The sequence below is a fragment of the Orbicella franksi genome, chromosome 14 (assembly GCF_964199315.1).
Source record: "Orbicella franksi chromosome 14, jaOrbFran1.1, whole genome shotgun sequence".
NCBI classification, from domain to species: Eukaryota; Metazoa; Cnidaria; class Anthozoa; order Scleractinia; family Merulinidae; genus Orbicella; species Orbicella franksi.
The window spans coordinates 15,007,861-15,023,365 of record NC_138158.1 but is presented as its reverse complement, the minus strand read 5'-3'; the positions used below and the strand labels follow the sequence as shown (position 1 = coordinate 15,023,365).

At 36.5% G+C, this 15,505-nt stretch overlaps 1 protein-coding gene and 2 pseudogenes across 8 annotated transcripts in view; 2 read left to right on the top strand and 1 right to left on the bottom strand.

Annotated features, from left to right (window-relative positions):
* Positions 1-15,505, bottom strand: part of LOC145467328 (uncharacterized) — a 201,691-nt gene that overhangs the window by 159,129 nt on the left and 27,057 nt on the right. The gene's annotated exons all lie outside the window — the stretch shown is intronic.
* On the top strand, positions 3,422-4,459 carry LOC145467784 (uncharacterized; annotated as a pseudogene).
* Positions 5,175-14,489, top strand: LOC145467253 (uncharacterized; annotated as a pseudogene).

Sequence of the window (15,505 nt, the reverse complement as noted above, 5' to 3'; positions counted from 1 at the left end):
CTCTACCGGTTGCTAGGCAACCGGTCAGAATAACAAGATATTCTAGCAATAGCTGTGTCACTTATATACCTAAGAAATGCCGTACTCTTTCCTATAAACGCTCGTTTTTTGTCCGATGTGCTAGAATCTGGAACGTTTTGCCTGAAAGTCTTAAGGAACACAATCAAACACCCCTTGCTTTTAAGAGATCCTTACTAAAATATTATACAAATGCAGTAGATATTTTTGATCAAGAAGATATAAGGACGTGGCGGACAATTTGCCCAAAGTGCAATACCACTAAGACCTTAACGCGCCCACCGCATTGCTGCTTTTAAGCTCCCTATACTAGATTTAGATTTATATATATTGTATAATTTTGTCTCTTAATTATATCTAAGGGGGCCGCTGTAATTGGCTAAGCTGTAGCGGCTCCCCTGGCCATTTTGTTTTGTTTTGCTGTCTGTTTTTTGTTAGTTTGTTTGTTTTTTTTGCTTCCTCTTCTTTTTCTTTTTCTTTATGTGTAATAGTAGGCCGAAGCTTAATAAATAAATAAATAAAAAAAACACTTGCGATAGAATACATGGTGTCAGAAAATACACTTGTTTTTGGTGTGTCCTTGCTGTACTCCTCTATCAATTCTACCAGCCAATCCAATTGCTAGTACATGTCAGTTCGTGTCACTTTGTTTATTGAAAACCGCAGATTGCATCTGTTTGGGCTGACAAACAACTAGATGGGGTCTTTCATAGTGAGATCATCCATGGCAGTTCTTTCTGTCTCCTTATCTGAAGCTCCACTACAGTCAGTGCCAAAACTGGAGTCCCTACAAGTAACAAAATTCATCAGATACTAGTGCATTGACTACAGTTTACAGAGGTTAAACGACGCAGGGAAAGCACTCCCACCCGTCTTCCCTTACGTTCATTTGGTAACAAAGTTGCACCAACAGTCCACCAACCTCACAATATTTTTTAGAGACCTATTAAAGTAAGCTATGTCATATGTTGAGTAATTAATTTGTTTTTTCCCAAAACTAACTTGCACAACTGCTTTATTTCCGAACTGATCAGTACAGTGATACAATCTTGGTTATCAAGAACCAATTTTAAATATACGCAAATAAAGTACCTACGATCATTTAAATTTATGGTAATGCATGATAAAAATATGTTCATACAATCTTTACTATATGAAACGATACTAAGTAACCTTTAATATGAAAAGAGATATTCTTTCCTTACCTTCTTTGCTCATCGATCGAAGAATGGACAGTTTTCCCTAGGCACCACGGAACACCTGAACAGGCTTAGAGGCTTGGCTATGCTTGCTCCTGACGAAAACAAATAATCTATTGAAAACAATGAGCGTCCATTATCAAAACGTATCCAGCTTAATACTAAAATCGTCCGGGGGCACTCCGAGAAAATTTGGGTTGGGGATGTGCGGCCCGCTTCCCAAAACCCTTACCCTATTTATGACCAAAATCAGCGATATTCCCTACGCTATTTATGACCTGACCAAAAATTCGAAACTCTATTTATGACCAGACCCTTAAATCAAAACCCTGTTTCAGACCTGCGTTATAATTATTTCCCTAGTTCAGACCAATCTTAAATTACCATAAATATAATTTGTGAAGGGCTTTTGTTAATGATGATGAAAAAGTGGCTTTTTCTTAAAAACATAACCATATCAAGGCTAGAGTGCAAAGACCATACCCTATTTATGACCAAAATGGCCAAAATCAGCTAAAATCGATCCCCTATTTATGACCAAAACAGCTGAAAAACCATAGACCCTTTTCATAAATGGCTGCCAATTTAAAATTCTTTTGTATGCATTTAAATTAGCCTCACTAAACTCGTTTGGGAGTAAAAATTCTTTTGAATTAGCAACTCAAAAACGAGGCTAGTCAGGCTAATTTTAATACTCACAAAAGAATTTATAATTGGCAGCCATTTGTGAAAAGGATATCTACCTTTTGGGGCCGCACATACCTATATAGCCCAGATAAGGGAGTACCCCCGCCCGGGTAAAAGCGCTGCAGAAAGCAAATATCGAATCTTGCCATTTCCCCGTCCAAGCTTCCACCATGTGAGATTCGTCAACTAAGATCGCCGACACAGCTCGATGGAGTTCGCTGTCTTCTCGCAACGCTGCAAGAAACGGCTTCTCCAACGCTGCCTCTGCAGAGCTGTAAATAAATTGCGGCCGATTATTTCGCACCAAATTGACTTTGTCAGACAGCAATTCCATTGCGGTGAAGTTCAGCGACAACATCTCTGAAATTTGGTCGTCGATGATGCTTTTCAACGGCGAAATAACAATTGATGATGCAGGTTCTCGCACGTCAAGGAAGATTTTTTTTCAGAGCGCGAGCTGAAAAAGGCATTGTGTGACACATTGACGCGAGCGGCGTTGCCTGGACTCTTATCGACAACGGCAAATTAGCCAACCAGATTGCGAGAATAGTTGCAATTGTGGTAAAAAGCCTGTTGGCAAAACGGCCAGCACATCTCTCCCATGAAGTAACTCGCTTACAGCTGTTTCTTGCTCAGGTTTGAGAACCATTTCGCGATCTTCACGAGGAATATTCAGGCGCGATAACGCTTTCGACAGAGCTTTCTCGACCATTTTCTTGTTTCGCGCCAAAGATCTGCATTGTAATGAGTGTTGTTCCTTGGAGCCGTCATTACCGAAAATTTTGGTTGACGTGTTGGCTTTCTGATCTAATGGGAATGGCCAGTACCCCAGCATACTGGACTGACAAAAAATGCCGGTCATCCGTCTAGGCGGTTTCTCAGTTGTCTCTCCTCCAGGCTCTTAGCGGCTTCGCCGCTCGTTTTCGCGGCTTTGCCATTATCAAAACGTATGCAGCTTAATACTGAATACTTTGCCGCTTTGTTAGCACGCTCAAATTGCTTAAACCGCCAAGCTACCGAGGCTAACTAACTATTTCACACAACACAGTGGCGTTACCAAATTCTAATATCAAATTAAAATAACTAAAAGTCTTCAAATACATAAGGTCGAAGACAACCAAGAAATAAATCTTTGCATAAGTTCCAGGGAGCAGTTTCAATTTTTTGTCGTCGTTGAATAGATTGCATGAGAGTAAAAATGATCTGTAAACATGCACACCTTTTTTTTAATAGCAGCTGCTCCCTTTTCTTACAGAATACTGTTTCCTGCAGATTGCATACAATAGTCATTGATATGTTTAAATACGCACCTCATTTTTGTTGGTGTGTTTTTGCATGCCTCGTTTCTCTGGTGTGTTCGCACGCCATCTTCCCACTATGTGTTTGAACTTGATACTGCTTTTTAAAATCGTACCTTTTACGGAGACATACAGTAAAGTCCCAAGTTTTTGAAAATTTCTTTCAGAAACTGTAAAGTAGGCAAGCTTTGAAGGTATGTGAACATAGCTTAAAACAAAATGGGTAACTCTCTTCTGCAGTACACGATAGTTGCTGGATTACACTGCCTTTACTTGAAAGCACGTACGAGAATGTAGGAAATGCTTTAAAGAAAGGTTTTGGAGTTCCTTGGTCTCACTTTTTTACATGGAAGCAATATATTTACCTGTTCTGAAAACACTTGTTCATCGTTTTGAGCTTATGCAAATCACTCGCCTGTGGTTTACCCAGATATATCTCTACAGATTTTACATTCCTGATTTCATACGCGTTGCAGATGATGTTGAAACTATCCCTGGGCCTAATGTAGATTCTGCTACTTGGATGTTTACACCTTGTGGTGAAGGGTCACAGACATTTTTGTGTTCCGTAACAAATCTGCCGCTAGTTGTAAAACATTGTTTAAACCTTCTAAGCCACTTGGAACACGCTCAAAACTCATTCAAATATTAGGTGATGGAAATTGTCTTTTTCGAGCATTATCTTATGCTGTAACAGGTAGATAAGTATATCGTACTCAAACGAGAGCACGAATTATAAATGACACGATAGATATTGAATATTTAATTTCCTACTACCTCACATGAATAGTTCATTAGACAGTTATTTAGCCAACTCTCAGATGGCCAAAAATAGAGTTTGGGGAACAGATATTGAAATTTTAAGCGCTGCTTCACTCTTATCCACGGACATTTTTGTATACACACAATTTTTGGGATACATACAAATGGCTGAAATTTTCAAGAACCACGACTGGTAGTAAACAACCTGAAAACAGTTGTTCAATTTATTTGAACCAATCAAAGAGAATTCGCTATGATGTAGTGCAAGATGTTTGTGTAAGTGATTTAAAATACCAGTTTTCTCAGAATTCCAAGACAGGTGATATCCATAGCCATGATAGGAAGAAAGAAACAATTGCCAAAAAACAATCAGAAAGCACATGTCATACTGAGCAAAGACAAACAAAGGACATGTTGACAAAAGAAACCGCTAAACTACAAAGCACGAAAAAGATAGAAAACATGAATCACAACATAGTACAATAACACATAGCAAAAAAAAACCTAGATTGGTACTGAGATGATCAAGTAGCTTGTGACTCACGAAATCATGACAAAATAGCAAATATGGCACATCAAAGCAAGAAAAATCTTCATTCTACAATACTAGTAACTAAAAATACAATAAATAAAAAAGCAGAAATACATGCTAATAACCAAAAGTGCTCACAGACAAAAAAACAAAGCGAAAATTCAAAAGCAAAAAACTTGTTTTTTTCCAAACTAAAAAGATGCCAGGCAATCAAAACGCAGGTGGTAGACATAAAAAGCTCCCAATGAAATCCAATGCAATTGATAAATTGGCATTAAAAAATATGACAAAATTTCACAGATTCCTAGACCATACTATTTACCAATGTAAAATCTGCTTTGAGGCCCGGCCAAAGAAAACCAAAATTCGCAAAAAATAGTAAAAATCACTCTCTAACTATGTGTGTGTCAACTGTTTAAGAGATAAGCGGTTTCCTAAAAAAATTTCAAGGGAGAATTGTATGATACCTTCTTCAGTGCCTGAGGAATTGCAAGGTGTAACACAAATAGAAGAAATGTTAATAGCCAGAGCTCTTCCAATAATGCCGGAGAGTTTATATAAAGCCTGGATGAGAAAGAGGCTATTCTGGGCACTGTATCAGTTTTCCTCAAGATGTTAAAAGAGCTTGCTAAATCATTGCCTCGTTAGCCTAAAGACATTCCTTTCATTCTCGTGAAAATGACAGGAAAAGACAAATCTTGCAAAGAAGTCACTGTACGAAGACATAACATTCAAGAGGCATTGCGTTGGCCAACCCTGCATAATCCTCAATACACCGACGTTAAAATTGATCAACATGCTTTCAACTGTCTACCTCAAAATGGTATGTCATCAGACCTTTCAACATTTGAAACAAAAAATGATGACAAAAACTTTGTCCAGGATTCCGTAATTGAGACTGAATTAGAAAGTGATTCAGATGTTGTCTATAACAAAGGCACTCAAACTAGTAGCCTTCTTCCTTTTCAACAGAATGGAAAAGAGGAAACAGAGGAAATTCAAGAGGAAATTGCAGGGAAATTTTTGAATTGGCCATCTAGATCTATTCAAAGTAAACCATTCAATGAATATACAACGCCATAATAGCTAAACGGCGGCATTTCCAACATTATTTCCTGATGGAAAAGGTGATCCAACTGATCACAGTTTAAACAGACATCTATCTTTTTCTCAGAGCATTAAACATCTTTTAAGATTTGGAGAATTCTTAGGTGGCAAGTGGGTTTATCGTTTTGCTAAACATCCACGCTTTCCCTACTGGGCACTTAATATGATTCAAAGAAAACGCACTTTATAACAAAGTTCTGTGTTCATCAAACAGAATCCAGGTGACGCTCCTGTTACAACAGAGCAATTGCGTGACATGGGATCAAATAATGCTTCAACAAATTTTATGACAAAGTTATGAAGATTTGTGGACAACATAACAGGTAGTAATGCTTACTGGCAAAAACGACTAAATGAATTGAAATCAATAATAAACAGCAAAGTTGCCCAACCATCTTTTTTGCCTTCTCGTCAGCAGACATGCATTGACCAGAATTGCATTCATTGTTTTCAAATAAATCATTGTACCAACGAGGAAAGGGTACAAAATGCAATAGACATGCCACACATTGCTGATTGGTTTTTTAATCAACGCTTACAAAGTTTCATAAAGCATTGGTTGTATGGTACACTTGGGGCTGAATTGCACTGGTACTGATATGAATTCCAAGCAAGAGGTAGCATTCATTGTCATGGGACAGCTAAATTGAAGAATGATCCTGGTCTTTGTGAGCTTACTGAATTAGCATTGAAAGGATTCTTAGCTGAACAAAAATTAAAACAAGACTCTTCTGAAGAAAAACAAAAACATATGCAGGATATTCAAAAAAGGCAAAATGGCAACGAAAACAATTTGTGACTACTTAGGTTAACTTCTTCTTTGAAAAATTAAAAAAAAAGTATTCAACGTTCCTGCAGGTCAAAAAGTGTCCCGGAAATTGACCTTGGGAATTTTGGCTGGTCCAGAATGCCCATTATCTAACTACTTTTACGATTGCGCAATGGAGAAATATATCTGAAGATGATTGGAAACTGCTATTGACTACGCAACCAGCACAAGCTAATAACACAATACTCGGCCACTCGATTATTTTATACCAATGGGGAAGTGGCAACTTTTAATTACAGTTCCCTCTTACAACTCAAAAATTAAAGCAAAACGTTCAAGTTCTCAAGCTGCCAAAATTAGTCCTCAGGAAATGTATGGATTGGAACCAACACTACTTATTTTAAAGGGTGCCCTTGTTATGCTTACAATGAACTTATGGCCATCTGTTGGTCTTTGTAATGGTTCAACAGGAACAATAGTGGTTATCCTTTTTAGCACTCCTCATAAACCTCCAGATCTGCCTATTGTTGTTATTGTTAAGTTTGACAATTATATCGGCCCCTCAATATCTGAAAAAATTCCTTCTTTAGTTGCTATAGCTCCCGTGGATGTTTCTGCACAATCTGGCAATTCAGTTCATGAGAGACAACAGCTACCACTTAAACTTGCATGGGCCTTAACTATCCACAAGATTCAAGGATTACCTTTACCAATTCGCAAAAGCATGGGTAAATATTGGAAAGTCTGAGCAAACATTGGACATCACACATGTAGGTTTAAGTAGAGTTAAACAACTGTCGTTACTTGTAGTGGAGCAAATGACTTTTGGTAGACTTAAAAGTATTAGAAAATCAAACACCTTGAAATGGAGACAACAGGAGGAACAAAGATTGAATCGACTTTTTGAAATCACAAAGAAGCTTTTTAAATAACAAATTTAAATAACTGCTTGCATGTGTAATCATAAGGAATAACAAGTAATTCTTTCAAAATAATTTCTCTTTCAGGAGACCCCAGTATGAATAATTCAAGTGGTAAGTTGTTTACTATTTTTACCATTTGCTTAGTAAACAAGATAAAAATTGAACAATATTGAAAATATACTTAACCCACAATTTCGATCAAAGAGTTCTTATTTCATTCCAATAATTTAATTTTCACCCTAATTTGAGTAGCATGTGATCATACATTGTGAATGAAATACCTGGCAAGTTCTGTGTTGTAAATGTATGTTATCCTAAATTGATGCAGTACCTGTCTTGAAATTGAACATACATAAGAAGGTATCATTATAAAATCCTCAGGCAGCTAAAATTTCCGATTGGAATCCACCAAGACCTCTCACACCTTGTGATATACTAATCCAGCTCACTGAAAAGATTGACACAATACTATCTACTCCCAGTATTCACTTCTTTTGATCTAATCAGTAACAACTCAATCTCAATAATTTTGTCCTTCTATTTTAGACTGACTAAGCATAGTTGGCTATTTACATAACCTGTCACCCATAAAGACAACCCAGAACAAGAATCAATAAGTTCCTCTAAATTTCCAGACAAGCTCGCAAGTATATCGTGCTGTCTGCTTCTATTTTATTCGTTGGCACTGTTGAAACTGTAAATGTTCGCGGGAATACTTTAACTAAACAAGTAGCCTTGTTTACAGATAACAGCGGTTCTCTTCGGAGGACACAAGAAAAATGAAATCTGGCCACTGTTACAATATATCACATGCTGCCATTAAAGAATTTAATGACGCAAACTACATGTATTAAACTTTGACCAAATACAGTACTGTAAATAAAGGCATCAATTAATTAAAGATAGAACGACAGGATGATGTACCAGACAAGACACAACAATTGAAGGTGCAATTTCCACCAGATGGAATTAACCATGTTCAGTCATATTTAAGCTGCAACAAGTGCCACTCAAAAGTCATGCATAGTGACAAGAAAATCATCCAATGTTCCGAGTGTGGCCTAATGCAACTGAAGACCAAATGTCGCAATAAAAAAAGAGTCCGCTGGACATTCATGGAGTGAAGACGTGTCTTGTCGAGCTCCGCATTGGAAGAAGCTTTTCCTGGTTATCATTCGACCAGAGCTGTACTTTTTTAGTAATGCTACATGTCAGAGAAACGCCTTCGGTCAGGGAAAAGACTAGTGCCTTTGCAGAACTTTGAACAAGAAAATAAGCAGAGAAAAAACACGAAGAAGGTACCAAACCTCGAGGAATCGACCATGTCGGACGCGGTGCTGGAAGAGCTAAAATTAATGAGAGGTGACCTTACAAACCAAATTAAGAAACTGAGTGACGACGTGAAGCTTTTTCAGCGAAATACGAACGAGAGATTACAAAAAATCGAGAGCGTTATATCTAAGGTAGAAGAATAGACGGATTGAAATTTAAACAACAGGAGTTCGAAGCCGGGTTTGACAACTTGAAGACTTCTCTCAACTCGATGAATGCGACGAGATAGACAACCTTGGACAGAGCAACGACGACCTTCGGAAAAAGTTGGAACATTTAGAGATACTCTAGAGATTTTAATATTCGTGTTTTAGGTGTGAGTGAAGAGGATGGCGAAGACTGTATGGCGATAATTCTGGACTACATTACACGTCTTGGCTTCGAACATGCAGCAGCTGAAGTAGAGAACGCGCATCGTACAGGGAAAAAGCAAGGCGAGAAGCCAAGACACATCATTGCCAAACTCTACAGTAGGCCCTTTAAAAGAAAACTACTTCAGGCTGCAAAGAGTGCGGAAGGGAAGGCGGAGCTCAACGAGGTGAGGTTTGTCGAAGATTTCACACCTAGCGACTTCGAAACTCGGAAAAAAGCTCTTCCACTTATGCGAAAGGCTTTTGAAGAAGGGAAGAGAGTTCGTTTCACAAAGGGGAAACTTGTTGTGGATGGAAGGACAGTCTCGGTCACGTAGAAATTTATTAATCTAAATATTGTGTCGATAATTGCTTCTTTTTTTTTTTAGTCTTCTAACATTGCGTAGCACAGCAAAGGCAAGCGATAACGTCCATCGCGCGATGATTTCATGTGTGTCCCATTTGCTCGTGCAAAGCTGCAAAAGCGCGAATTTTGTGAACAACTCTTTTGCAGTAAATTTATTTATTTTCGCTTTATTCTTAACGGTAATTTTGCAGACATCATATCATTCATATATCTCAAAGTTGTCGCTTTATGGCTCTAATTATTGGAAGATTTCAGTGATTATACTTGGATGGTTATTTAATTATAGATACATGACGATCCTTCTTGTCCTTAATTTCGACTGTTCTCTATGTTTTTTCAGCAAAAATGGTGAAGGGTAAACTTATATCTTTAAATACGAGAGGCATCAGCAACTTTCGAAAAAGACGGACGATATTTACTTGGCTTAGAAAACAAAAACCGGATATTGTTTTCCTGCAGGAAACACATTCCACTCAAGGGAATGAAGTTTCATGGAAAAGAGAATGGGGTGCTACATTGTTTTGCTTTCATGGGGCTAACAATGCGAGAGGGGTGGCAATTCTAATCAGGAATAATTTTGATTGTACAGTTGAAAAATCCATTGTTGACACTAACGGTAGATTTATTATGCTTAAAGTTCTTCTAAGTGGAGAACTGCTCTTCTAGTTAATGTTTACGCTCCAAATCGGGACAATGAATTGGTTACCTTTTATCGGTCACTTTTGCAAACCATTGTGAAAAACAATTTGGACGAAATTGAAAATATCATTGCTGGAGGAGACTTCAACTGTCCTTTAAATCCAGTCATCGACAAAAGAGGTTGCAACATGATTCCAAGACTATCTGTAATTAGCATAATAGAGCAGTTACAGTCAGAGCTTGATTTACACGACATTTGGCGTGTAAAGAATCCCACGGTACGCAGCTTTACCTGGAGTCAATCAAATCCTATGATTTTCTCAAGACTGGACTATTGGCTTATTTCTAATTCTTTATCGGACAACGTTTATAATGTTGACATAATTTAAGCAATAAAAACCGATCATTCTGCAATAACGATAGAGTTTCAAGACGTTGATGACAAAGTAAAGGGTCCAGGGTTTTGGAAACTAAATTGCTCCCTTCTGAATGATAAACAATATGTCGATGAAATAAATTGTCTTCTTCCTTCGTGGCTTCAAGCAGGCAAGCAAGATCTTAGCGACCCACGCCCTGTTTGGGATTGGGTGAAATATAATGTTAAGAAATACTCCAGACAATATTCGATGAATAAAAGTAAGCAAAGGAAAGCAGAAGAGTGGCAGTTAAATAGAGAACTCCAAGACGCCTCTTTAGTTTTTCAAAACAATCCCAGTCAAGAGAACTTATCAACTTTAAATGTCTTGAAAGAAAAAATGGAACAAATGTATGATAAGAAGGTTGAGGGTATAATAGTTAGATCACGTGCGAGGTGGAATGAACACGGAGAAAAAAATTCTAAATATTTCTTTAATTTAGAAAAACGTAATCATATAAGAAAGCACATACGGAAGCTTCGGCTTAGTGGAGTAATCACCGTACATCCCTTCGAAATTTTAGAGGGAGCGAAAATTTTTTTTGAAAATCTTTATAAATCAAGAAAAAAACTGCCTTGACGAAAACGAATTATACTTTCGCTTTGAAGACTTGCCTATTCCAACACTTTCACATGACTTAAGATCTCTGGGTGAAGGACTAATAAGTCTTGAAGAATGCTCTAAAATCATAAACTCTTTTCCATTAAATAAGGTTCCGGGAAATGACGGTCTACCTATAGAATTCTATAAGACTTTCTGGAATTTCTTGGGGGATCCCTTAGTTGAATGCTTCAATGCATCTTTTGTGCAAGGAGAAATGAGCCCTTCACAAAGACAGGCTGTAATTATATTAATAGAGAAAAAGGACCAAGATCGTTGTGATCTTCAAAACTGGAGGCCAATTTCCCTTTTGGATGTTGATACAAAGATAGCCTCAAAAGTTATTGCAGAAAGAATGAAAAGTCTATTACCTAAATTAATACATTATAATCAATCAGGATATATCCCGGGCAGAAACATCAGTGAGAACATACGCTCAATTCTTGATATAATGGATTATACAAGAGCTAAGAAATTACCCGGAATTTTACTTTTTATTGACTTTGAGAAAGCATTCGACAGTTTGGAATGGACTTTTCTTGAAAAATGTTTGAATCAATTCGGTTTTGGGCCAGATTTTATAAGATGGGTCAATATTTTCTATAAAGATATTCAAAGTTGTATTATAAACAATGGCCTTTGCTCTCACTACTTTAAGATAGATCGTGGAGTTAGGCAGGGAGACGCCCTTTCTCCCTACCTCTTTGTCTCTGCTGTTGAAATCCTAGCGATTGCTATAAGAAACCAAGACGATATTAAAGGAATAAAAATAGACGATTTAGAAACTAAACTGCTGCAGTTCGCTGATGACACAACTGTTGTTTTATCGGATTTAGATTTCGCACGAGCTTTGTTTGTCTTGCTTGATTGTTTTGAGAAAGTTTCTGGACTAAAACTTAACGTTGCGAAAACAGAAGCAATGTGGATCGGCTCCCTCCAGAACTGTGAAAATGAACCACTTGGAGTCAAATGGAAAACTTGCGTTAAGTTTTTAGGGGTTTTCATTACATATGATGTACAGATACTAGTGGAGAAAAATTTTAAGCAAAGGCTGAAAAAAATCAGAAATGCAATAAATTTATGGAAGTCAAGGGGTTTGTCAATTCATGGCAAGGTTAATATTATAAAAGCAATTCTTCTTCCAAAACTAATATGCCCGAGCTCGGTGATAAGCACTCCGTCTGAAGTTATAAAAGAATTTAACAATTTAGTTTTTCATTTTTTATGGAATGGGAAAGATAAAGTTATTCGAAGTTCAACGTATGCACCTTATGAGCAAGGTGGGCTCTAAATGATAGATTATGAAACCACGATAAAAGCGTCGAGGTTGAGCTGGCTAATGCGAATAACGGACAAGGACTCGTCAGGTTTCTGGAAGTCTTACCTTAATTATCTTTTGGATAATGAAGGGGTCTTTTTCTTCTTCAGTGTAATTATGATGTAAACCAGATAAACATTTCATCCACCTTTTATCAGGATCTGTTAACGTGGTGGTCAAATATAAGGGAAATAGTAGATCCAAATAATGTTTAAAAGTATGTTATATGGAACAACAAAGAAATCAAAATCGATGGTAAAAGTATTTTTTATAAGCATTACTTTAATATGAATATTAAATATACAAATGATCTGCTCTTTGACAAGTCAAATATCGAGTCTTTTAATGTTCTCAGAAGTGAGGGATTGACAAGGTCCAATTTTTTAGTCTGGACAGGCCTAAGGCAATCTATTCCTTTGAAGTTGCGTGTCAACATACCAAATTTTAAGGTGATTCTTGATTTGGAAAGTCTTAAATGTCATGACTATTATTGTTTTCTTATAAAACAAAAATTGGAAAAGCCAAGTAAATGGGTTAAGCTAAAGAACGAATTTAGCCTTGATGATAAGCAAGTTTCAGAAGCATTTCTTTTGCCAGTGAAGGTTGCTAACGAACCGTATCTACGCTCCTTTCAGTGCAAAGTGTTGAATTCTGTTCTGTTTACTAATGACCGCCTGTGTAAAATAGGATACGTTTCTAATCCGAACTGCACCTTTTGTCATCAGCTAACGGAAACCATATCCCATATTTTATTCGGTTGTTCTTATTCAAATTCTTTTTAGCATGAGGTTAATGAAATATTTTGAGTAAAATCAAGAGTTGCAGAAGCCTCTCGCTTACATATTGCGATGTTATTGTTGGGTCTTTTGAGGAGGAGATGGATCTATTTAATTACATAGTAATTTTAGGAAAATCTTTCTTGTGGACTTGTCGATGTAAAGAAATATTACCTTCCTTGAATCACTTTTTAAGAATTTTGGTAACTAAATATGAAACTGAAAAACATATATACTTCAAATTGAATAAAACGAATTGGTTTAAAGAAAAGTGGAAGATTTTTGAGGAAACAATTTTATCTAATAATTAAAGTCGGAAAACGCTACCATTAAGGAAAGTCTTTAAGTTAAATAAGTATGTAGAGAAGAATTTACATTATCTATTTTCATAACTAATTCCATATGGTGTCATTGTTAACTTTTGTAACCAAACCTTATTCATTCTTCAGTAAATAAATTGTTGAAAAAATAATTGCAATTGTTGTAATTGTGGAAATAAATAAATTAAAAAAAAACTGTAATTCAATTTGACTGGTGTAATTGTATTGTAACACATGTATTGTAAGTAGTGCAAGTTAATAAAGTGTAAGCATCGTGCAAGAAGTAAGTATAGTGTAAGTGCTTATGTAAGTATAATATATAGTGTTGTAAGCAGTGTAAGCGACAAAAAAAATAATTTTCCTTTTTTTTTAATATGGGTTTGAACAATTAATGTAGAAACAATAAAAAAACATTGTAAGTAAACGCGCTATATATTAATTAGTGTTATTGTATTGTAATAAATGTATTCGAAGTAGTGTAAGTTTTTTTTTTTTAAGTATAGCGTAAGTATATTTGTAAGTATAAACAGAGGTGCTGTAAGTAGTGTGAGTGTAAATCCTGTAAATAAAATTGAATTGCAAAAAAAAAAAAAAGTGTCGCAATAAAATTATGGCCGTTATTCTTACGATCACTGGCAAAGACACAGTATCCCTAATTATATTTGACGATACTATTAAACAACTGTACACCATCAGAAGAGAACAGGATGCTGACTTTCAGAGAGAGTTTGCAGATCTTGATGATGATGACATCACTGAAGTGATCCTTACTGTTGAGGCAACAGTTGTATTTAATGACAAAAATGCCCAAATGATACAAATGACGCCTAAGGATTGCTATGCGATAAACTGTCAGTGTTAGTTATTTCAAATAAAGGGATCAGTAATGATGTATTTTCTTGGCCTAACTTCTTTCAAAGCAAAAACGACAAGAAATGTTACCATAGCAACGACTCATCATACACCATGGTTATGATTACCAATGATAATGAACAGAAAAGAAGTTTCAAAAAAATTTCAAGAAAAAATACCTTAAGACCTGTCACAATTTTAAACATAAATTACCTCCTCCCTGCCCCCCCCCCCCCAAAAAAAAACCAATAACAATCGAATTCGTTTTAGTATGAAGTCAATGAACTAAGAAAACCAATCCCGTCCTACGGCAGAACACCATTTGAGATGGGTAGGGTGCTCTTAAATCTCTTAAATCACACTTTCAGCGGAATGTGACGCAGCATTTCTATCTTTCAGATACACTAGTTTTACATGTTATTTTGCATGAATGTACATAATTATGTTGTTCGGGTTTCCTGTAGTCTGAGTTAATAAATTAAAAATAACAAACAAACAAACAGAACTTAACAAACAGAACTTAGCATTGACGCAGAGCCTGAATTATAAAATTTTGCAAACCAAAGCGAATTTCCCGTTGGAAGAGCGGGAAGATTTTCATGAACGCAAATCGTGAAATGTTCTTTGTTATCTTTTCAACAACGATAAACTCACTGCTATCATGAAAAAATAGTAATGACAGAAAACACACTACATCTAACCAATTATCTCTAAATTGGTTCGGTCAAACTTGCACCTTGTGTGCTATATTCTGTTACTGAGTTTAAATAGAACTTGTTGTTGTGGTTGTTGTTGACAAAGTCTACTGAGAAATCTAGCTTGTTTGTACTTGAAAATGAGGGGGAAACTAATTTTTCCCATTTTTAATTCGCAATTTGCCATAGGTAAGTTTCGAGTTGTAGTGGGTGGTCAGTTTATTTTCTTAGGAAGGGTTTCAATGCAACTTAATGATTTGCAAACCAAGATACCAATTTTTCCAGCAGTGGTTTGGTGGGTACACACGAAGGGGGTTGTTTAAGCTTAACCTCCCCGCAATATGTCCCCTGATGTGGGCCGACCTTTAAGTATCTCAAAAACTTTCCATACCTACTGAGACTTTACGATTACTGATCCTCCTTCCCCTTCCCCTAAACTCCCCTCCCAATGCCACTCCCCCTCCGGGATCTTTAATGTTAACATTGAATTTCCTATCCTTTTTATAAACTGGTTTGTAGTCTTCGTTAGCTTTGGCCATTTCAGT